This window comes from Ailuropoda melanoleuca, chromosome 5 (genome assembly GCF_002007445.2).
Source record: "Ailuropoda melanoleuca isolate Jingjing chromosome 5, ASM200744v2, whole genome shotgun sequence".
Taxonomy (NCBI): Eukaryota; Metazoa; Chordata; class Mammalia; order Carnivora; family Ursidae; genus Ailuropoda; species Ailuropoda melanoleuca.
The window spans coordinates 67,010,437-67,035,732 of NC_048222.1; positions in this window are offsets into that span (position 1 = coordinate 67,010,437).

A 25,296-nucleotide genomic window follows, 5' to 3' on the forward strand; every position below is an offset into this window, starting at 1 on the left:
TACAGTCCTCAGGGCAAATATATGTTCACTGATGATTAATTTTCACAAGGCACAATGTCTTGTGAATAGGCTCTGTGATTTTATTTTGCACTACTGTGAAGGTTACCTCTCATTCAAATTCACGAACTTGAAATAATTATTTCTTTTATATTTTTAATTTATTTTACAATCACACTGTAAATATGATAGAAGGATGATTGTAAAGCAATAACAATGCACCGTATCTGTGTAATATGTTTTATGCGTATCGTGTGTGTGTATGTGTGCACCCAGATGTGTCTTCCCCTGGTAACCAAAGGCTGTCCCTACCTCACTGACACCTGGCGGAGGAACTTAATCTTGTGGTTCTGCAAGATACCACCTTTTTTATGATCTGCTCATTAGGAAAAGACATGAGAGTAAATGGGATTATAGGGAATCAGACCTTCCTCCTTAAGAAGGACTGGTCACATCCCCCTGCTGGGAATTATGTAGGTCTTAGCTCCTCCCAGTTGTGGCAGTCCCCTAATTGCTCAAGCCTTGGAGCAGCAAAATGACATGACAAAAGAAAAATGTTACGAGCAGACATACCTGGACCAACCCTTGCAGTAGTCAGGCTACATTCTTTCCACAGAATACTCTTGATTTTTTTTTCTTCATTTTTTCCTAAAAGCAACACCAATTTTTGGATGGTTAAAGGCAACTCCTAGCTTTGACCAGAAAAAAAAAACAACAACAACAAATCAATGAATGTAAACATAGAAAGAGATGCTGTTTGTTTATAAGGACACACTCTTGGCATTTAAGCAGACAGTCCGCAATCTGAGCTTTGTGTTGTTGATAAAGTACACGGAACTTGAGAGAGCATTTTTTTCCATGATTCAGTATGTTTGGTTTACCCTTAGCTATAAAACACTTTTTCATACAAATCTGCCTTTCCTTCTCAGGCATACATATGTAAGCAATCTTGACAAACTGATCAAGCCAAGCTGCTAATAAATTTATTTGATAGCTATTTGTTGCTTATCCTGAACCTCCTAAATATCTAAATTCCCAAAAGTAACAAGAGACTAATTTTTATTGCATTTTAATGGAGATCAGACAATTCTTTACGCCTGTGTTTTATTTTAACTACAGTGAGAGCCTTCAGAAAAGCTTCGTGTAAGAGATAGAAGTAGATGGGGAAGGCAAGGCAGGGAGAGGAGATGGGAGGTAAAGGCGTTTGCTGTGCTCAGAAAGTGCTTTGCATTTCATTGAGTCCTTACAATTCATTCTCAAGTACAGTAGCTCTGTTGTGTGAGCAAATCTCTTTGCCTAGACCATAATAATTGAACTTCTACAGATTTCTCAAGTACATTGGAACTGCTGCTAAATCAGAAAGGGTGAACTGAAGCCCGCTCCACTATACCACACTTACTCATCTCCAATGCTATGCTGGATTTATTCTTGACACTAAGAAAAGAACCATGAATTTTTGTCAACTGCAGCATGGGAATTTACATTTGTTCTATAAAATGCACTGAAAGGACCAGCCTGCTCTTTGAGAATGGGAAATGTAATCTATCCAGCTCTCAATAAACTTGAGAATATATATCTGGTTAAACCCATCTAAAATGAGATGCAGTCCTGGCAATATGGTGGGCTCAGAAAGGCTGGCAATAAAAGTAGATATACAGTATCTGACATCAGATTGTTTCAAGCTTAATTTCAGTAAAGTAATAATGTCAGGAAAAGAAATGCTCTGTGATGCACAGATTGATACCATTAGATAGAAACTATGCAATGCCTTATGAACACAACCATTTTTGACTTGATATTATGAGTAAAGAATAGAGCAATATTCAATGTGCCAGCTTCAGATTTACAGTTATAAAAGTTGACCAGAAGAGTGGTCAGGGAAAGGGACAAAACATGGCAAATATATTCTTCTGTAAATAAAATCAAATAGGATTATATTACCCTAAAATATGTTCTGTAAAAATGCCCTACACAATTTGCCCTAGGTAGCAGGTAATTGCCCACAATTAATGAGGAGGAGCTCTCAAACACATAATATTAAACAAAGAATGCATATGTATCATAGTCAAATGAAACAAAAGCACCTCAGTGGCACTTCTAGCCTCAACAGCAGAAATTAATGAAATAATTGGTGAAAGGCAAAGGATATCTTGAGAAACCCAAGCAATGAAAGCCCAGTTCCATTTATTTTTCTCTTAAATTGCTTTTTTCCAGTCAATAAATAATCACATAATCACATCCTACTTGCAGGAGAACATACATGGTTGCCTCCCTTAGCAGGTTTCATCTTTGGGCTCACACCTCTATTCAGGATTCCAAGTGTCAGGTCTGCCTTTGGTTTTCATCTTAACAAATGTCAAGTGCATTCTGTCTTCAAAAACAATGGTGTTTCTGGTTTTTCTTGTCCTGTATGAAAGATTAGTCCCTATTCTCCTTTCTCTTTTGGAGAAGACATTATAGCAAGTTCAGGTACTGATCAAGTTTGTGAAAAAATGAAGTTGAATACACCCATAGAGGTAAAAACACACATAGAAATATATATTCCATTCCCCCTCCCATAAACACACACACACACACACACACACACACACACACACTTGCTACCCAAACATGGTGCAATGCCCTAATAAAGAGATTACTTAGATATGCACTCTTGAAAGCCAATAACAGTAACCCTCAAAACAAATAAATAACCCATAAGTAATTACTCATTGTAATTTTGGAAAATATGATGGCAAGCTTAAATCAATAACTAATGCCACAATTAAAAAATTATTTCAAAATCCATTTCATCAAACATTATGTATGTTCTCAATTATGCTGTGAAATGAATAAAAGGGAGAAATTAAATTTTTTTCTTCCACCTCCAAAATAAGGAGAAGATTACTGACAAATCAATATTGTCGCTATTAATAGTTGCATCCTCAAGCCATTTTGGGGGAAACATTCGGCTTTCCCTATTTGTACACCACGAGTCTGTCCTCTGTCATTCCCTTTCTCTTTAATCTTGTTTGAGTGTACAGCTCACTCGTCCTTATTTTATTGACTCAATCACAGGCGTACTGTCACTTTTTATAAAATGGTCACTGCAGAATCACATCAAGCAAATTTTTGATTCTGCAGTCAGTAATTTAGTGCCTTTATGGAATTGCAATTTCAGGGCTCACTGCTTGTTTTTCTAAAATGTACTTTAGGAATTAGTTACTCCAGCCACAAATCAGTTGAATTTATGCACAGTTGTAATACAGTTTATGGCCTCATGGTACATTGCTTCAAAAACAGCAGATGTGAAATTATGATAAATATAATGAGTGTTTTTTTGCCTGATGTAGTGGAGTAGAGAAGGATCTGGAGCGTGTTTACCTATCCCATACAGTACATTTAATGTCTTAGTCAGGAGCCCTGACAATGGCTGATTAATGTCCTCATCTCCTTTATTAAAGATAAGAGTAGCACTGCAGTCAGGAGATAGAAAGCACACCATAAATCTTTGTAAAATGAGCAGTCAAATAATCACTCATCAGAAATAAAATCTACATACATTAACACTAACACTCAGCCTTTCGCGCACGCTCCCATAAAAAGCAAGAAGAGATGGCGGTCCCGAAGTTTTAATTTGAACTAGTTCTTTAAGTTGAGTATTACCAACCCTGTAACCTGGATGCAAAAGCTGGCATTTAAAAGCACATGTGAAAGGAGCAGATGCCTCATCATTACATTAAGAGCATGAAGCAGGCAACAATTAAGCGATTCACTGGAAAGACATAATGCTGATCTATGCTAGCAATTAATCACAGAATACATTAGACAATGATGGGTGACCTACAAATTTTTGACAAAATAATTTTTCATCATGTTGGCGATTTCTTAGCCTAATATGCCTGCAAGGCACAGAGTCAAAACCTGTCATTTATTCCATCGCTCCTTGACAGGCGGCAACCTGTCTTCCAGACAAAATGAACATTATCTGTGCTCACTAGACATTTAGTGCAGGGCTTAGCTTATGACTAATGATAATCGGCAGACAGAAATGTTAGAGTCTGAAATAATGTTCTCTTTGTTAAAGAAATTTCTTGAGGTAGAATTTTCTTTCCCGAAAGATGTATAAAGATAAAACCTGTTTTTTATCTGCGTTTTAATGCAACTCCAAGAACCAATATTTCCTTTCGACCAAAATAAACAGAAGGATGTAACAATTTTTTTAAATTAACATCTCATTTGAATAGCTCCTCTTGCCTGAAAATTTCTTGTGTGGCTAGAAGCTGAGATACAAAGAAAAGCTCAGGAGATAGAGCCTTAAACAAGAAAATATGGGCAAGCTGTTTTGTGTTCCAGGTTTTATTTTGAATCTGGTGGAAATAAGTTTGAAACATCATGAGTGCGTGTGCCGCAGCATATAAATAAATGAAGACCGTGTTGAGAAATGTACTCCCACCTCTCCTATATCTCTTGGTTTCTATCCGTCACGAGGTTCTTCAAAGCCGGAGACAACCTAAAGCATGTTTGAGGAAAGCAATTTTGAGGGAGAGAAATGCATAAAATTGCAAATTTATTAAGTGGGTTTAAAATTCCACAAGCAAGTACATTATCCTGTACTTATAATTAATATAATTGTGCACTTTGGATAAAGAGAAATGGATTTTTTTAAAGTTATTTTTCTTGTGTGTTACATGTGCAAAATGCCATCCCAAGGGTAGATTTTTCTTTGGATTCAGGCACCAAATTCCTATTAGCTTTAATGGGACTTACACATGCACACTGATAGAAGAATATACCCCTTAGGCTGGAAATTTAAAAGAACAAATGGCAAGGACATCAAAATAGTAAAGTCTAATTTAGATGATCCATAAGCCTGCACAGTTACTTTCCTGAGAAGGCAAACAAATGTTATGCCTTATGATGTTTCTGATTGTTTTGATAGCCCTGTAAATACATCCTCTAGACTCATTACTTAAGGGAAAAGTCTGTTTTTATCAAGCAATGCGATTTTTGACCACACATGTTTGGTTTAAATTATCCATATTTTTTTTTCAATTTTGCATAATGCATTATTGCCAGTAAGTGCGACATAGTTCATCCTTTCACTCCTAACATCCTGCTTTGTATCTCTTTGTGCCTATCATGCAGCCTGTGTGTCATTCTTTTCTTAAAGATGAAAAGGAAAAGGAAAAACTTAAAAGGCTTTGGACCCCAAATCATAGATGTTTTATTAGATTTGCCCCAAATTTCTTCCAGAAAGAATCTGGTTGGTGCATAGTCCAAATAAGTCCACGTTGTGATGAGATGGCTGCTGGTATTCTATAAATCACACAAGGTGGTTTTATCAGCATTCAAGGCCAGGTAAATACTCAGCTACCTGGCAAAAGTGGGGCTCGTTCTGTTATTGTTCCAAACAGTTCAATGAAAGATGCTGAGAAAATTACCCCTTCCTCTCTAAACATAACCAGGGTTTCCAGTTCAAAGATCTGGGTATACTGAGTATGAAAGCTAATATTTAAATGTCTGTCTAATCTCAGGATAATAAACAACTTTAGCCTTCAGTGATCACAAATCCCTCATTTTCTGGGCTTTCATTTTATCTCTTGCAAAACAAATATGAAAAAATTATCACCCTTTTTCCCCATCACTGGGCCTCGTTGTTCTCTGTCATGTATGTATTGATTCATCAGCACCAAGAGGCTTCTAAAACTGAGGGCCATGAGAACCTGAATGTTGTTAACAGGTCTCCTCCAGGAGGCTACAATATTGCCACTTATCAACTCCGTTAGAGTTGCTGCTTTCCGGCAAGGCAAAAGCTAGTTCTTTTATTTTGGTTTTGTTTTTTATTTTTTATATTTTTATTATGTTCAGTTAACCAACATATTGTACATCATTAGTTTTTGATGTAGTGTTCAGCAATTCATTAGTTGCGTATAACACCCGGTGCTCATCACAACACGTGCCCTCCTGAATACCCATCACCTGGCTACCCCATCCCCCACACGCCCTCCCTTCTGAAACCCTCAGTTTGGTTCCCAGAGTCCAGAGTCTCTCACGGTTTGTCTTCCTCACTGATTTCTTCCCCTTCAGTTTTCCCTCCCTTCCCCTGTGGTCCTCTGCACTATTCCTTATGTTCCACATAGAAGTGAGACCATATGATAATTGTCTTTCTCTGCTTGACTTATTTCACTTAGCATAATCCCCTCCAGTTCCATCCATGTCAGTGCAAATGGTGGGTATTCATCCTTTCTGATGGCTGAGTAATATTCTATTGTATATGTGGACCAAAACTTCTTAATCCAGTCATCTGTTGAAGGGCATCTCGGCTCCTTCCACAGTTTGGCTATTGTGGACACTGCTGCTATGAACATTGGAGTGCATGTGCCCCTTCTTCTCATTACATCTGTATCTTTGGGGTAAATACCTAGTAGTGCAATTGCTGGGAATGTTGAAAAAAATTAATATTTTTCTTTCTAGAAAGTCTTTACCCCAATTAGATGGATTAGTTGCATATTTTCTACTTTATCTATAGAGGATCTTTAGAGCTAGGAGATCACTAAAAACATGCACAAAAACATTTATATTTAAGGTTATCTATTTCTGACATAAGGATCTTTGCAACTTCTTATGTCTATGGAAAGGTATTAATTCTGTTCACTAAATAATAATATAACAGTGGGCTTTTAGCAATATTTTTATATTTGCTCGCTTATTTCCAAATCAGTTGCAATGGAGAGGCTTCTTAAATTACTTAGCTGAAAAACATACCTGAGGAAAAAAATATCTGAAACTCCACCAAATATTAGGATTTACTAGGTAAATTGCAATACCTGTGGTCATGTAAGAGCTTGGATGATTTCTTACTAAGAAGCTGGTCCTGTGTCTGTTAGTCTCACCTCCTTATGGAAACCTCCAGGAAATCCTTTGTGTTACTCAAAACTTTGAAATTTTACCTCAATATACATAGGAATGAGTTGTATGTACTTGTATAGTTAAATGGTCATTTGATACTAGTCGCCCATTAAATGTCATGAATGTGTAAATTAAATTTGAGAAAAATAAATTAGTACATTAAAATGTACAAAGTAGCCAGCATAGCTTGGAGCTAAGGAACCAGAACTCTGTGCATGCTAATTCTAATTCTGGAAATAGCTTATTTTGTGAGCTTGCCTTCACTTCTACTTATTCTCTTCCAACTCTTACTACATCTCACCCTTTCCCTCGTTTGCCCTTCCGCTCTGTGTCAGCCCATGGACTCATCACACTGTGTCTCCAGATGGAAAATGGAGACAGAAGAAGGAACAAACACGAACTCAAACATCTGGTATCTGGATCATAATCAGAGTGTTGCCCACAAAGAAAAGTTTGAAAACATGTAGAAGAAGATAACTATCGAGTGACTTTCATGAGGACGGAGATAATGACACTCCACAGGGGACACTTCACTGTGTTCCTGTTTCAGACCCACGCTTTATTGACTAAGGAAGATTCATAGATTGTTTTAAAATTATGCCTTCAGTTTTCTGTGTTCTCCTCAAGTTCACAGGATAGTGGCGACAACGCCAGCAGAACAAAGTCATAACATCAATGTCCATTTGAATTGAGGGGATTTAGAAACCATCCACCCTGTGCATGATTTCCTCTTCGCAACATCCAGGTGTGATGGCCATCATGCTCCCATGATGTGAAATGTACCTTGAGTGGGACTGCCTTCCCATAGGGATATAAAAAGTTTAAAAATAATAGTTACCTATACTGTATGGTGACTAACATAACATAATAAAAAATTATTATAAAAAATTAAAAAATAAAAAATAAAAATAATAGTTACCATTTATTAAACATTTATTATTTACCAGATGTTGGGATAAGACCTTTACCTACATACCCTCATCGAAATCCATTTGGAGTATTATAAACCATTTTAAGGATGACGTAATGCAGATAGATTTTAGGAAACTGCCACAGGGACCCAGCACTGCTTATTTCTATCTGATTCTATATACACGTCTCATGGTGAGCACTTTTTAATGTGTGATTGTCAAATACTATGTTGTACACCTGCAACTAATGCGATCTTTTAAAATGCATAAAAAATTTTAAAGGCTTTGCAAGAAAACTAAATTCATCATAAATCAGATTAACTAAGATCAAGGTCTTTGAGCGTAAACCATATGTAGTAGCTCTTCTAGATGTCACCAGAATCAGATGTTTTCAGATCTCTAAATGAAGCTGCATTTTTGACAAATAAAGTAACTACAATATATTCACCTTACTGCTGTCCAGAGTATAAGAATGAACATGGAGATTTTCTGAATCATTTTGATGTTTTTAGCACTGACAGTTTTTCACCATTTTTGACGAGAAGATGGACTAACATAGAACAGGCAAATTGCAGGTAAGATCGTCTCTTCTTTAGGCTTCCATGATTCTTGCAGTCTTCCAGGAAACAACAGGCCTGTGTGTCCTTCCTCTTCGCCTGAAAGATATCCAGTTTACTTCTGAGAGCTCCGGAAGTAGATGTTTTTGAGAGAATTTTTCTGCCTGAGTCCAAAGGGGGTCATAGAATCCCTGAATTATAACTTATATTTTGGGATCTCATTAATTTATAACAAGTGCCTAGGAAAGGTTCTTACCACCATTACTTTTGCCTCAGTTTTTTCTGTCTTTAAGGAGATGTGGTCATTTGGTTCTTTTCATACTTTGAAGGAAACATATACTGAATGATGAGAGCATGCAAGTAAAACTTCAGCTGATAGAAGTATCAGAGGCAAGCTAATATAAAACCTTATTCATTCAATATTCCAATGATATGAGGGCAGTCTTAATATAAAACTAACATGTAGAAGTCCTCAAATGTCAAGACACAGACTTCTGTTTTTTTTGTGGATGGGGACAGAAAATCACAAATAATGTTGTGTACTTTTTGTCTGGGTGCTCTTGGATAAACCAGTAAGGATTTTTATGTAAAAAGGCAATGGTTACTTTTCTGGTCCTGTGTTACCTGATTATCTCAGTGGCATTTACCATAATAACGATTTCCGTCTTCTTGAGACATTTTTTTTCTGGTTTCCAAGGTATCATGATCTCCTGCTTTTACCAGTGGGACACTAATTCTCCTTTTCAGACCACTTTGCTCTCTTTTCATCCTCTGCATACGTAGGCCCTTCTGTGCATACATATGCTTTCTTCTCTTTGAATTCACTCAGTCATGTGGCTTTAAATATCATCCATAAGCCAGACTTTTAATACCTGACTGCCTACATGACATTTTCACATGGATGTCTATTAGTCATACCAAACACGTCCCCAAAAACCAAAGTTTCCCCCCAGCCTGCTCTTCCTTCTCCCTTTCCCAATTCAATAAATAGCACCACCATCTCCCCAAGCAAGTCAAGCTAAAATTCTAGGAGTTATCCTTGATTTCTATATTTTGTTCACCCTCAGCATCCAGATTGTCATCTAGGCTTGATGATTCTGCCCCAAAACAAATTTCACATGCAAACAATTCTTTCTCCACTATTATGAGCATAGGCTAAACCACCATGTCTCCCTTGGACTCCTGTTGTGGCATTCTTTTTTTTTTTCTTTTTAAGATTTTATTTCTTTGTTTGACAGAGAGAGAGACAGCCAGCGAGAGAGGGAACAGAAGCAGGAGGAGTAGGAGAGGAAGAAGCAGGCTCTTAGCAGAGGAGCCTGACATGGGGCTCGATCCCAGAACGCCGGGATCACGCCCTGAGCCAAAGGCAGACGCTTAACGACTGTGCCACCCAGGCACCCCATGTTGTGGCATTCTAACCTGTGACATTTCGTCTGTTTTTTTCTTCTTTGATACATTCTCCAACAGCAGTCATCCTATCCTTTCACTGTGCAACCATGTCACTCTCACGCTTAAAACCTTCCAATGGTTCTCATCAGAAAAAAAAAATCCAAATTTTCTACCCTGCCTCATAAAACTAACATTATTTCTTCTCCCTGCCTATCTCTCTCTTCTTTCATGATCCTCTTTTCATTATGCTCAAGCCACACAATGAGATTTTTCCCTCCCCTATTATTCATTCATGGTTTATTCATACCTTACAACCTTTCCTTAATTGGTACTTCTGCCTAGAATGCCCTGCTCTCCATCTTTGCCAACTGGTTCCTTCTTATCATTCATCTATCAGCTTAAATACCATCTCCTCAAAGAAGACTTTCCAATCAACCATGCAAACTCCATAGAGAAAGGCCCTCATGCGTCGTGTTCTTAGCTCCATCCGCAACACCTACAACGTGACTAGCCCTTGGTGGGCACTCAATAAATATTTGTTGAATGACTGAATGAGCTTCATTTTTCTTAACTATAAAATGAAGAAATTAGGTTGGATAATGGCTAAGCCCTCTTTAGTTCAATCATATTAAGTAAATGAGCTGATCACCAGTGATTTGGGCACTCACATTGAATCCGCTTTATTCCGATCTATTTCTCCACTTGAAAAGATTTTCTTTTCTAATAGTAAAAGCAATTAATAACTGATATTGTTGAGCATGACAATGTCATATCTTTTGGAGGTAATATTAATTGTGGCTACTTTTATTAGCTAAAAATACCAGTATGCTTTCTTCAAAGCTTCTTTGACACACATCTGCTGTTGGTGTTTGATTTATTTGGCCATAGCAAAAAATTTATATGCCAACAGGCATGTAAATAGGGACGAGGCAGGGATACCTGGCATTTTATAATTTATCATTACATCAGATCCTATGCTCTATTCTTCTAGTTTACTACCTCTACATGACACATACCTATTTCAAGATGGTGTGATTTCACTCATCTAATCCAAGCTTTTAATAACTTCTTGCTGTCCAGTTTTATGATTATCATTACCTATCATCTTTTACCATCTGGATGGATTTCTTGAAAACTACTGAAAACAGTATGTATATCATACTCAGCTGTGTCTCAAAACACCATATCACCTGAGGATTCCATAATAATCTCAACCATAAACACAAAATAGTTGTCCATGTATTTCAGAGACTTAGATGGCTTAAGTTTCCTATTTTATACTTTTCTCTGATTGCTTCATTTGCCAGGCTCACCTTCTAGATGTTCTTAAAAGAAATGATTGTGTCTTATACACCCCTTTGCTGTTTGGAGTCTTGCATGAGAACTCCATATGCACGTGAAGAGTTCCATGTAAATAGCTAAGCTTTATTAAGACACTTTCATTTGATCTTCAGAAATCTGTTTTTATGCTTTATCTGTGCAATGCAAAAGTATCAGTGCCATCATGGAATTACTTCTTATAATTCATTACATTAAATAATGGCTATAATTATAGACACATCCCAGTGTATTATACAGCTGTGTCCCTTCTTTGGCATGGATGCCAGTCCATATTCCAGGGTTGAGCAAAAGGCTTGTATTATTTTGGTCACCTTCCAGTAGGTCATTTCTACAGCATTTCCCCAGAGTGAGACATAGTCAGTCTCAAGCACACAGAGCCTGTGACCTTATCTTATGATGATTTTTTAGTTATTTTTGAAGGATTGTTGACATACAATGTTATATAAGATTTAATGTTAGTTACATGGAGGCAAGTCTTACACCAAATATCTGTGGACCCATATATGGGAAACATGAACACGTTGTCATTATCACTTGATAGCTGATAGTTTTAGTGGAAAACAAAAAAACTACCCTTTCCTTTTAGGGCAAATACAATTTTTACCACATTCCCTTTATCTACATCAATATTTGTAGAAGTAAGTATCTTATGGTACCACCCACACAGTTATTTGTTGATTCATTCCTGTAGTCTATCAATCTTTTTTCAATTCTGGGTGCACAGCTAGGGTAGTGTAGCAGTGTATATTGCATCTCTATGATAATTTAATTTAACTGTAGTGTGCTAGGGTCTAGATTGCTCCTCTTAGCAGCCAGAGGTGACCGCAAACAGTGCCAGGGCCTAGATTGTTGTCAGCAATAATTACTGGCTAAAGAGAGCTTTGAGAGAAAATGACATTCTACAGAAATATCCATCAATAAGGCTCAGAGTGTATATGAGGATATATATAAGGGTATTTTAACAAAACCATAAATTTCTTTGCCAAACAGTTTGTAATTTATTAGCTGACAAAGTCTCTAAACTGCATTTGCATCTTTGTATAAGTCTATATGGTGTCTATTTGCTTCAGGCATATTTCCTTAATGGGTTTATATATGCTGATAACCTGAAAATGAAGTAAATGGCTGGGCTAAATACTGGAGAGAGTACAAATGGAAAGAAGGGAAAAAAAAACCAATTTTGTTCATATATTTTCTCATTTTCCTACTCACACAAAGGTAAATTCAGCTTTAAAAACCAAAGGAAAGAAATAAATGGTTCTTCCCTTCTTTAATTACCACAGTTAGGAAGAACTATAAGTACACACACCATTTCAGCAAATGGCATTGGATCTGAGTGATGCCATATGATGTTGAACTAAAATGTTTTTCTTAGGAAGTGCTTGTTCGTCATGTGCTAGCTTTCTCAACCCTTATTTCCATGAAATAGAAGTCAAAAAACGATAGAAGTCCCAACGCTATGACTGCATAATGCTCTATTTTTTTTTTCTAGGCTAACCTTTTTGGAAAGTAATTATCTATGAACAAAACAAAACAAAATAAAAACCTACTAGTTGGTTAAGTTAGCATGTCTGTAGGCGGTTATAGAAACAAATTTATTTTCCTATGGTTTTACATTAGCTACAAAATAATGACTAAAGTGCTCCATCCTGGTAATGCTGCTTAGCAATGGCTCACTGAAGGCTGTGGGATTTCTGGTTAGCAACTTAGCCTTACTGGGAAGAACTAATGGAATGTTTGTTTACACAATCCATGTGGAAAGAAGAAGAATGAAATTAGCCTCAAGGCTATTTTGAACATTAAGATTATGTTTGGAAAACTTCACCTTAGTTTGAAAATTTTCTAACACTATTGTCTCAAAATGAAAGGAGAGGAAATCAGAAGCCAGTGCAAATGTCCACTAGCTTGCCCTTCGGGAGACCCAGATCCTAATGACTGAAACATACTCCGGACAGAGGACATTATCATGTTCTCCCTCTTCCTGGAGCAACGCTTACCATTCAGCCCAAAGTAGCTATGGCCTTAAAGTTATGAGAAACCTCAAGATTCTAAGTGACTTCAAATTTCATCTTATCAAGTATTCACACTCTCATTCCAGGGTTAATAGTATGCAGTTCTTTCATTTCTTTGTCTACTCCAGGAGAAGGCTTTAATAGTAAGGGAGGTTCTAGAAGGAGTTATTTCAAACCAAATGTTCCTCACTTGAGGTATTTGTTGATTCATTCCTGTAGTCTTTTTTCAGTTCTGGGTGCACGGCTAGGGTAGTGTAGCAGTGTATATTGCATGTCTATGATAATTTAACTGTAGTGTGCTAGGGTCTAGATTGCTCCTCTTAGCAGCCAGAGGTGACTGCAAACAGTGCCAGGGCCTAGATTCACTAGGCCCAAGTTCACCGTGAACTTGGTCTGTAACAAATAAGCCAGCATATCTTACACACTACCTTGTATTTTTCCTACTGATTTTATGAGTATATATCTTGCTTCTCAAATTGCATTATAAATTCATCAATGGTAAAGTCTGTATCTCATACACAAGCCGTTGCATTCCCCCAAAACCCCTGCAAATATGAGTCTTTGAGACCTGGAAAATGCCTATAAATACTTGGGGCTTGATAAAATGTCAGGGACTATTTTGTATGTGCAAAGGCAGGATATAGATCTCAGTTATCACTTTTATTTATTTATTCCACAAACTCTACTGAAAGTACCTTACTTTCCATGCATGGGGATAGAACAATTAAAGAAAGATTACCCTGACCTCAGTGAGCCTAGCAGTCTATAACAGGAGATAGGCTTCAAATAAATAATCAGAATACCTTAGGATACATGCTACAATCAAAGTTTGTATAAGGTTGAGAAAGAAACGGAAGTAGAGGCTTGAGTTGGTTCTTAACATATTCAAAAGGTGGGAGGTACGGGGACAATGTTCAGAGCAGAGGGAAAAGTAATCATAGGTATAGCTGGAATATAGTGAATGCTTGAATTATTGAAGAAAGAGCTGAAGAGTTAAGTGCCCCAAAATTTGAATGCACTCTGCCCGCAGACTGTTTCACTCTTTAGAAATTTCTTTAGTTGCTGCCTCCAGCACCACACTCCTCATTTAATCTCATCTCCACGGCAGGCTTTTCCCTTCAGATTCAATTCTAAAGCAGTGCATTTATCCCTGAGCATACCTTCATCTGGGACAAAAACATGAGCTCCCCTTTGTTCTTTTATCCATGATCATGGGACGGATTCTGAAGGCCCCCTCCTCAGGAAAGAGTCCAAGCCCCTCACCCATCCACTTTCACCAACAAAAGCCTAGAGAGCAAAGTTGGCCAGGAAAGTTTTGTTGTATGCCTTGCCAGTTTGGACTTTCTCCTCTAGTCTAGGCAATGGGGTTCCATTTGTATACTTTGTTCAGAAAGGAAAAGATGAACATTTAATAGGATACAACTAAAATGGCATTAAATCTAGATCATTGCCTTGACTCACATTATGGTCTTCTGAAAATTAATAGAATAATTAACCTAAATCATTAATCCAGGTAAACATTTGATCCATTGTTGTTTAGATTTTGGAAAGAGGATATGAATCAAGTCTTGGAAACATGCCAATATTTTACTCTGCAGATTTTAACAGCACTCAGAGAACCATTTCTCTGATATCCATAAGTCATTACACATGGATGATTTATTAATCATCAGATGTATTTTAAAATACTGTGCATACACAGGTTATAATGTGCCCAATAATCATGCACTGTGGTGAATGATTTCTGTTACAGACTTCCCTATTCAACATAAGAGTCTTGTTTTTTCTGGAGGTGATCCCTTCAGAAAAGACTGCCTTCATGCCTCTGCTGTTTTTCCATGGGTAAAGGAGCTTTACGTTTCAGTCCTAAGAGAAGGAGATGTTTTTCTTATCCTAGCTAACAACCATTTAATAACTGGTGCAACACTATCTCCCATTGAACTTCAAGTTCAGTTTTAAGTTTCAGCAGTCAGAGTCAATCTATAAAGATGATATTCCTTCCATAATAGTATACAACTATGATTAGAGCAACAGTGTTTAGGTAAAGTTAGACTCTTCATGTCTCCTGCATACAGTGGTACAGATTGGGCACTGACCAACTCCAGGGAGAACCATTCACAGGCACTGTAGATTTCTTTATTTATCAGGACTAATGTTCTAGCAGATAGGAAAATGTCTTAAGGAAAGAAGAGTCTCTTCTAATGTACACAAATGTGCCACATAAGGCAGCAGCACATAAGCGTAAGAGAAGGAATATTACTGATTTATGAATTAGTAGTAATACTTCTTTACTCCCAGATCTATAAACGATGTTTTGACAGTATGCTTTAAAACGGAAACAAGACCAGAAATGCTTGGAAAGTTTGAGAGATGTTGAAGGAGACTGAAATTGAAAATTATTTAAGCAGCAATAATACAAGACAGATTAAAATATGAAACTAAAGTTCAAAAGAAAAAAATTATTCTAGAAATATGATTACAGGGCTAAGAACCACAATGACCTTGAAAGCAGAAAGGCTGACCCAATGATTTTTCACTAATCACAACTTTACTAACAAAACTGAGCTAAGAATGGCTAACATCCCAGAGCAAACTATTAGTGATTTAATTAAGAGTGTCCAGAAAAATTTTCCAAGTCTGTAAATTGTCTTGAGATCCATCCTCACTGGGAGATATCATAAGTCTTTTAACCTCTTGAGGAACACCATTTCCCCTCTATGGAGTAGGGAAAACACCAGCTTGGAGCAAAGCACCTTGGAAGTTGCAGATAAAATGCAGCGCTCTGGAGAGTAGTGTTAAAACAATAGTTGCCTTGACTGTCAAAGTTAAAAGACCTCTGTAGAAAGACTTCACTTTTTTATTCTTCCCATTCATGTTTTTATTTATTTTTGAGAGTAAGCAAATGGGGGGAAAGAATAAAATTATATTGGCAGAGGGCTGACCTCTATTTTATATAATTTGTAGCTAAAAAGCTTGCAGGCTAAAACATGTAAATATATGCAGATCTGAGAGCAAGACCTCAGAAGGGAAATAGCTGAGCAAGATTGAAGAGAATGTGGGCCATACATAGGAAAACCGCTGGGGCTCTTAGCAACCTGGAAACCTGAAATGAATTATTATCTGGTCCTATTGTGACCTACTTAGTCTCCTGGCAGCATGTTGGCATAAGGAGAAATTTGGGGCTGTAGGAATGGCTTATTTACTTGACCTTGAAGATACGCGAACCAGTCGGATGACTGCTGATTCGGCCCAGTGAGCAGACACTGCTGTAGTTATAGGCCAATCGCATTGTGCTAAGATAACTCACCATGTGTCGTGGACAAAGGCGGCCTGAGCCTCTGTCCTCTGCTGAGTTTCTCTTTTATTGGAATATGCTGTCTCTAAGTTGTAAGCATTGCTGATAATAGCAGAAGGAAAGCAAAATGTACATACCAACGTTTTTACTTTTTCCAACTCTACTGTGTTTTGGTTTTTTTATGTCACGATAAGAAGAGAAACAGGGCATGAATTTCAGATTGCAGTTAGAATGAGAAATCAGTTGCTTTGATTAAAAGGGAGACTGTAGGTGAATGGACACAGGAAATATTCATAGCAAAGTAGAGAAAATCAACGTAAGACTTCCTCAGACCTTAAGAATTCCCTCCCATGGACTTTAATCACATTAAAGAGCTAGCATGATCCAAAGAGAACATCAGTGTTACCTGTTGGGGCTTGCAGAGGAGGACCACAAGGAACAAAATCGTAATGCTGCCTAAGGTGCCAGAGCAGAGCTCAGTTCCCCAAATGTTTGGAAGCCTCCATGCCTGGGCCCCACACTGCTCCCTGCAGTAAATGTTCCTCTGAAGTCCCCTTGAATATAAATCTCTTCTCAGGCCACTAGGAATCAGTGGAGTTTTGAGTAAAGTGAGCTGAGGTAAAGGCAATGCCTCTCAGCCTTATTTTCCTCTTTGGAGAAAGAATCTATGAAGGGGCCAAGTTGTGGCCTCCACTCAATCAAAGCAGATGTAAATCATAGTTGAAATTAGATCCTACACTTAATTTTGCTTGTGTACGTCTAGTGTATAATATATGTCTCACAAATGGATTCTTTCAGAAGAGCCAGGACCTGAGATGCCATGATTGATGGAATATTCCAAGTAACCCAATTAGCACGAATGAAGAAGTTATCAAATGTGAAAACTTTAGGTGAATTAACTGTCATCCAGTATGTTATGATGTGATGAATAATGGGCATCTAGGTTTTTATTAATGAGCATCTAATGGAAAAGATGGAACTGGCACTAACAAGTTTAATTCCCAGTAATGTATAAAACAAGCCTAAGCCAGAATCAGATCTCTTGGCACCAGACCTTATGACCCACAATAGGAAGCATCTTAACTCATAGGTGTGTTACCAGAAAGAAACATGCCACCCAGCCCACAATGTGTTCATGGGGCAGGAACCTCAGCCTTCAACCACTCCAGACATTACTCTATTGTCTTGACTGTCACAAGTGCATCTCAGGATATGTATTACCCAGAGAATCACCAAAGTCAGTGCTTGTTATCTGTACTTAGCAAAGTAAACACCAGCGGAGGGCAATAGTTGTACTGATAACATTATAACTGATAACATTATAACTATAACAAATAACATTAGGATAAATTCTTGTGCATGGCATAGGTATCACTCACAATTGGATATACTTAATTTTTCTTCAGAAAAGCTTTCTATTAAGATGATTTCATTTAGAAATGAAATCTGGCTTATTCATGGCCAGATAAATGGCTATCTATGATGAACAGTGTGAAAGATCCCAAAACATCTCTGGAACAAGTTGTTAACTGCTGTTGCCTGAAATTCCACCATTAAAGGTTTGTTCCATTAGACACTGCCCCTCTTTGGGAATAGGAAAGATAGCGGGTACAGTATCTTATCAGTCAATGGCAAATATTCACAAAAAGGTGTTAGTGTCCTCCCAGAAATAGCTATAATGGAGAGAATTTTTGTGAAGAGAGAGAAGAAAACAAAAGGTCCTGATCCTAGTCCACTGTGAAAAGGGAAACCATATGGATGGTTTAACCTCCATTTTTGACCTTGGAGTTAGTGGATTCAGGGAAGAGGATAAATGATTCCAACTGAACCCTCGCAAGTCATGTTCCTCCTTGCATTCCGTCTCTGCACAAGTTCTGTCCTTACGGAAGTCTCTTTAACCCAAGCCACTTTTTTCATCTGTTTTGTTTCTTAAATTCCACATACGAGTGAAATCATATGGTATTTGTCTCCCTTACTGACTTATTTTGCTTAGCATAATACACTCTAGCTCCATCCGTGTCGTTGTAAATGGCAAGAGTTCGTCCTTTTTATGGCTGAGTAATATTCCAGTGTGTGTGTGTGTGTGTGTGTGTGTGTGTGTGTGTGTGTATCACAACTTCTAATACAAGCTTATTGAGAGGTGATTTTACAATATGAGCCAGTGTTCAAAATCTGCAGAACATTTTGATTCAGTAATTCTACGTGAAGGAATTTATGTCAACAAAATCATTGAACAAGTGTGTTTAGATTTATATATCTGGATGTTGTTCTTTGCTATTTTGTTTATTATGGTAAAACAAATTTATGATGTTGAGTGTTTGGTTAAATAAATGATATTCCATGATGACATAGATACATATTTATTGACAAAAAAATGTTTGGTGTCTTTTATTATATTTTAAAAAAGCAGATTATAGAGTGGCATTTGTACAATTCCATTTTACATATTTTCACATATTTTATACATTTTCCTAAAAATATTTCATGTATATGTGTGTGTGTATAGATGTCCGTGTATATATATATATACCATATGCCTAAGACCAAACCAAAAAGGAAAAACAGCTAATACTAAAAGTAATTATTAATAAAGGTTGAAATACAGTTTTGGGTTTTTTTTTAACTTTTAAATTTTTTTAATTATGTTCAGTTAGCCACTGGAAATCCAGTTTTTAATTGTGTTAATATTTGCATAGTGTAGCTTTTAACAATAAAAATGACACATAATAAGTTTAAGAAAAATATTTTTAAAAGCTATTCTTAAAATCTATTACAGATATTAAATTCAGGGAAATATATTATGATGATATTTGCCTTTAATGCTGCCAACATTATTTTTACTACGGTTTTTATTCAAAACTAGAAAAAGGCAATAATGATTTCACCCTGGAAGTTTTCCTCCACGTAAGTACTTCTCTCAGACTTCCTATTTATTTACCATATCTTCTGGGACATGACTACAAATCAGTTCCCAACCTGGGAATACACAAACCCCCCAAACTAATATGTAAAACAAATTGTTCCATCATCCTATGGTTAACAATTGTGAAGAATTATTGGTCTTATAAATAATATTCAATTGAAATTTTAGAACAGATATGGCTCTGCCTGAGTAGTTTATTGGAAAATCATTTGTTTCACATCAGTTTTGGCATCCGGTATTCAATGTGAATTATGTAGTTATAGCCCAGTTTATTATATTTCTGTTTGTGCCACTGTGTATATATGTGTCTTAGGCTTTAAAAAGGTAATTTGTCCTCTCAAAATGTATTATGTAACAAATTGTGATTCATGCAAATCACTTTGATTTGTTTTCCAAAAATGTAACCGGCTTCAATTAATCAGTTGCTATTCATTTCATATGTTTCGATTGCACTCACAACAAAAGCTCCAGTGGGTTATCACTTACATGGGGGGCTGGCCTCCAGAGGGTATGAAAGACACAACAATCAGACGTTGTACCAACCATACAATTATAGCATATGTCCCCACAAACTCCAGTAAATCACACATCACATTATGTTGGACTCCTACCTCTCTCAAGTTTTCCCTTACCCAAGCCACCTACCTGCTGTAATCAGAGCACTCTTTTGTACGTGGGTGCACAGCTCTCAGCCTGCTGGGACCTATTCCGTGATTCCCAGTGTGTAGCAGAAGTCGGCCAAGCAGATTGCCATATCTGTGTTCTGTCATGTGCCCATCATGATGTATCAGTAGCTGGAAGTGCTGTGCTCCTGTACGTGGACTTTGTTTTAGAATGAAGAAAAGTAAAAGCAACATGTCAGTTGCAATTGTGCTTAGACATTGATGATACACAATACTGTCATGTAGCTTTTATTACTTGAAATGTAAAAATGGACATAGTGAAAACTTACAAGAGATGTTATAAAGTAACTACGAAAAATGTTCTCTTTTTTAAAGGTTTTATTTTAATTACGGGACATCTTAAAGTATAATTACCACTCATGCTTTTACTTAAGTGTCACATTGTCTCAACCCTATCCCATAGGATGAACTAATAATAATGGACTGGGATTAGCATTTTGTAAGAGCTATATTATTATTTATTTTCCTAGGAATAACAGGGTACTTAGTGTCATCTAAAATAGAGGGCATTATTAAACCAAAACCACTTTTTTCTGTGCCAGCTATTTATAAACCAACATATGAATAGTTCTAAAATATAGGGTACTGAAATGACTAATTGTACTGAGTAGGTACTCATTAGGGGTAAAACTGCCCACAAAGGGAAGATTTGTATATGGAGTTCTGATATCACTCTGTCAGCCATTGCCAAGTTCCTCTGATGACAACACAAGATTTTATTTCTTCTGTAGCTAATTACCATGGAAATAAGTAAGGGTTAGAGGAATGTAGCATTAGACACATTTCCACCATGTGGGGATATTGGGTCTCAAGAGTTCTCAAGAGAGTAGCCAAAACAACAGGATGCCAGTCATGTGGCATATAACTCTGAACTTTTACATGGTTGAATATCTGAAAGACAAACCTCAATTCCAGCTAGGTAAAGGCCACAGACAATAGTTGGCAAGTATTTCCAAAGGAAACTCTCAACTTTGAGACTGCTGCCACTGCATGTTTGCAGTTCTAATTCTCTGTTCTTATTCTTCTAATTTGATACATTGAAGAAAAGAGAAAATGAAGTTGAATGAACATTTATTTATTGAGTTCCTGCCATGTTATTCTTAATCAGGACTTTTTCCTATGGCATTGAACACAATATTCACCATAGATCCATGAAGTTTAACAATCCCCATTTGAGCCATCAGAAAGTCAAAGGAGATAAGTTAACAATACAGGCTTATAGCAGGCCTGAGTACTCCAGATGGTTAGTTTTTCCTCTGCTTTACTCTGAAAAAGAAGAAACATTTAGCTGTAAACCATGAGGAAATATTTGTGTATAAGAGTTTTCTTTGTGAAGATTAGAAATAAAACTTATTATTTTAAATGGTATCCTGATCTCCAGCTTTTGTTAGGAAATAGGAAGTTGCAATAGACCACTGTAGCAGACTGAATAATGGTCCCCCAAAGATGTCCGTGTCCTAATGTCTGACATCCGTGAACATGTAATCTTACATATAGCAGAGAGAAATTGCATTTGTGATCAACTTAAGGATGTTGAAATGTGAAAATTAGCCCATATTATTCAGGGGGGTCCAGTGTAATCACAAGGGTCCTTGTGATTAGATGGAGGGAAAAGAATCAGAATGAGAATGTAGGAGACGTGATGAAAGAAGCAGGAGGGGGAGGGATGCTCCTTAAACACAGAAGAAGGAGACAAAAGCCAAGGAAGGCAGTGGCTTCTGGAAGCTGGAAAAGGCTAGGAAATGAATCACCCCTAGAGCCTGTAGAAGGAATACAGCACTGCTGACACCTTCTTTTGAGCCCTATAAAACTCATTTCACATTTCTGACTCCAGAAGTGTAAAGTACAGGCAGGCCTCATATCACTGTGCTTCTCTTTGTTGTGTTTCACTGCTTTTTTTTTTTTTTTTTTTTTTACAAATTTAAGATTTGTGCACCCTTGTGTTGAGCAAGTCTACTGGAGCCATTTTTCAAACANATTTTTCCAACAGCATTGGCTCACTTAATGTCTTTGAGTCACATTTTGGTAATTGTTGCAATATTTCAAAATTTTCATTATTATTTTATTTGTTATGGTGATCTGTGATCAGTAATCTTTGATGTTACTATTATAATAGGGGGGAGTGGGCACCACAAACCACGCCCATATAATATGGCAAACTTAATGGATAAATGTTGTATGTGTTCTGAATGCTCGACCACCAACCAGCCATCCCCTCATTTCTCTCCCTCTTCCCTGAGATACAACAATTTTGAAATCAGACCAATTAATAACCCTACAAGGGCCTCTAAGTGTTCAAGTGACAGGAAGAGTCGCATGTCTCTCATTTTAAATCAAAATCTAGGAATGATTAAGCTTAGTGAGGAAGGCATGTTGAAAGCTGAGCGAGGCTGAAAGCTAGGCCTCTTGCATCAAATGGTTTTCCAAGTTGTGAATGTGAAGTTAAAGTTCTTGAAGGAAATTAAAAGTGCTACTCAAGTGAACACATGAGTAAGAAAGTGAAACAGCCTTATTGCTGTTATGGAGAAAGTTCTAGTGGTCTGGATAAGAGGTCAAACCAGCCACTATATTCTTTTAGCCCAAAGGCTAATTCAGGGCAAGGCCTCTCTTCAATTCTATGAAGACAGAGAGATAAGGAAGCTGTAGAAGAAAAGTTGGAAGGTTGGTTAATGAGGTGCAGGAAAGTTAGCCATTTCTGTAACATAGAGCACAAGGTGAAGCAGCAAGTTCTGACGTAGAGGCTGCAGCATGTTATCTAGAAGAGCTCCTAAGACCATCAATGAAGGTGGCTACACTAAACATCAGATTTTCAATGTAGGTAGAACAGCCTTATGTTGGCCTCAAAGCTTCAAAGGGCAGATTGAGTCTCTTTAGGAGCTAATGAAGCTGGTGACTTGAAGCTGAAGCCAGCGCTCATTTACCATTCCAAAACTCCTAAGGTCCTTGAGGGTTATATTAAATCTATCCTGCCTATACTCTAGAAATGCAACAACAAAGTTTGGATGACAGTACATCTGTTTACAACATGGTTTACTGAATATTTTAAGCCCACAATTCAAAACCATTGCTCAGAAAAAAAAAAAGATTGCTTTCCCAATGACTGATCATTGATAATGCACCTGGTCACTCAAGACCTCTGATGGATATGTACAGTGAGATTAATGTTGTTTCCATGCCTGCTAACGCAATATCCATTTAGTAGCCCATGGATCAAGGAGTAACTGATTTTCAAGTCTTATTATTTAAGAAATACATTTCATAAGACTATAGCTGCCATAGATAGTGATTCCTCTGATGGATCTAGGCAAAGTGAGTTGAAAACCTTCTGGCTTTGGTGGGGGGGGGGATGGGATAGGCTGGTGATGGGTATCAAGGAGGGCACGTATTGCATGGTGCACTGGGTGTTATATGCAAGTAATGAATCATAGAACTTTACATCAAAAACTAGGGATGCACTGTATGGTGACTAACATAATATAATAAAAACAATTATTATAAAAAGTATAGTTAAACAATTAGAAAAAATCTTAAGCACTGAAAGGTTAAAAATAGAATGTGTTTATCAAATAAAAAAAAAAGAAAACCTTCTGGAAAGGATTTACCATTTGAGAAGCCATTAAAAACTTTTATGATTCATGAAGAGAGGGCAAAATATCAACATGAATGAGAGTTTAGAAGTTGATTCTAACCCTCATGGATGACTTTGAGGGTTCAAGACTTCAGTGGAGGAAATAAGTGCAGATGTGGGGGAAATAGAATAAGAAATGGAAGTGGAGCCTGAAGATGTCACTGACTTGCTGTGATCTCATGATAAAACTGTAATGGAAGAGGAGTTGCTTCTTATAGATGATCAATGAAAGAAAGTGGTTTCTTGAGACAGAATCTACTGCTGGTGGAGATGCTGTGAAGATTATTGAAATAATAACAAAGGACTTAAAATATTATATAAACTTAGTTGTTAAAGCAGTGGGAAGCTTTGAAAAGATTGACTTCAATTTCGAAAGAAATTCTACTGAAGGTAAAATGCTATCAAACAGCATCACAGAGAAATCATTCACGAGGGGAAGTCAATTGATGTAGCAAAATTCGTTCTTGTCTTATTTTAAGGAATTGCCACAGCTGTCCCAACCCTCAACAACCACTACCCTGATCAGTCAGCAGCCATCAAGATCAAGGCAAGATGCTCTGCTAGCAAAATGATTGTAAGTCAAGGAAAGTTCAGATGGTGGGTAGCATGTTTTAGCATTAAGCATTTTTTAAATTAAGGTATGTACATTATTGTAGACATAATGCTATTGTACACTGAACAGACTACAGGATAGTCTAAACATAACTTTTATATGTGCTGGACAAGCAAAAAATTCATTTGACTCATTTTATTGCGATATTCACTTTGTTGCAATAGTCTAAAACCAAACCTGCAATATCTCTGAAGTATGCCTATAATAAATTTACAATGTGTAAGACACTAAATTTGTGGTAATTGTTTACAGCAACAATAGGAAAGTAATACAACCATCATCCCTACCCTAAAAAATCAAAACAGGTAAAAGTACGAAATTAGAGTTTTTAAACATATTAGAGAGCTAATGATAAAGAAGAAGAAACAAACTAAGGGAATTAAATGTTTAAATGGACAAGTCTTTCCTAAGAGAGTCGTATAACTGCTTTTAATGCTGGAAAAACAACAGTAGAAATGGAGAAACTATTCTTCCACATTGAGGTAAGGAGAAACCAGCTCAACCTTTAACAAACTGTGAATAGCTACATGTGGTTAGTATGACAGATTACAATCCCGAAGAGTCCTAGTCACAGAGTGAATCCATACACACTCACCAGCTCTCTTCCAAAAGGCCATCAGTAAGTGCATAGGGACAATGCTAAAGACTGGGAGCAAGAAAAGAGAACCGAGAGACATCTCCCCCAAGCACACAGGGCTTCACCAAAGCACAGGGCAGAAGGCCTTAAACGCTGCAGGCTGCGGGGAGGGAAAGAGTAGAACAGTGATTTTTCCTGAGTTACACAGGATATTCACTGGGTCTTTCACTGATTTGGGGGCAGTAGTCCACTGAAGGCTGGGTGGGGGATAGTAAAACTGAGCAATCCCCTGAGGTGCATCAATGGGTTCGAGAACCCGCATGGACAGAGATGTCCTCAGATACAGAAATTCAGGACAATTCTGGAGAGCAAAAAAAACTTCCAGTAACTCACAAAGTTAGGAATTGAGTTCTTAAACATGGAAGTATCTCTAGACAATTACTGGTGCTCATATCTCAAGCTCTACTGAAAATAAAGTG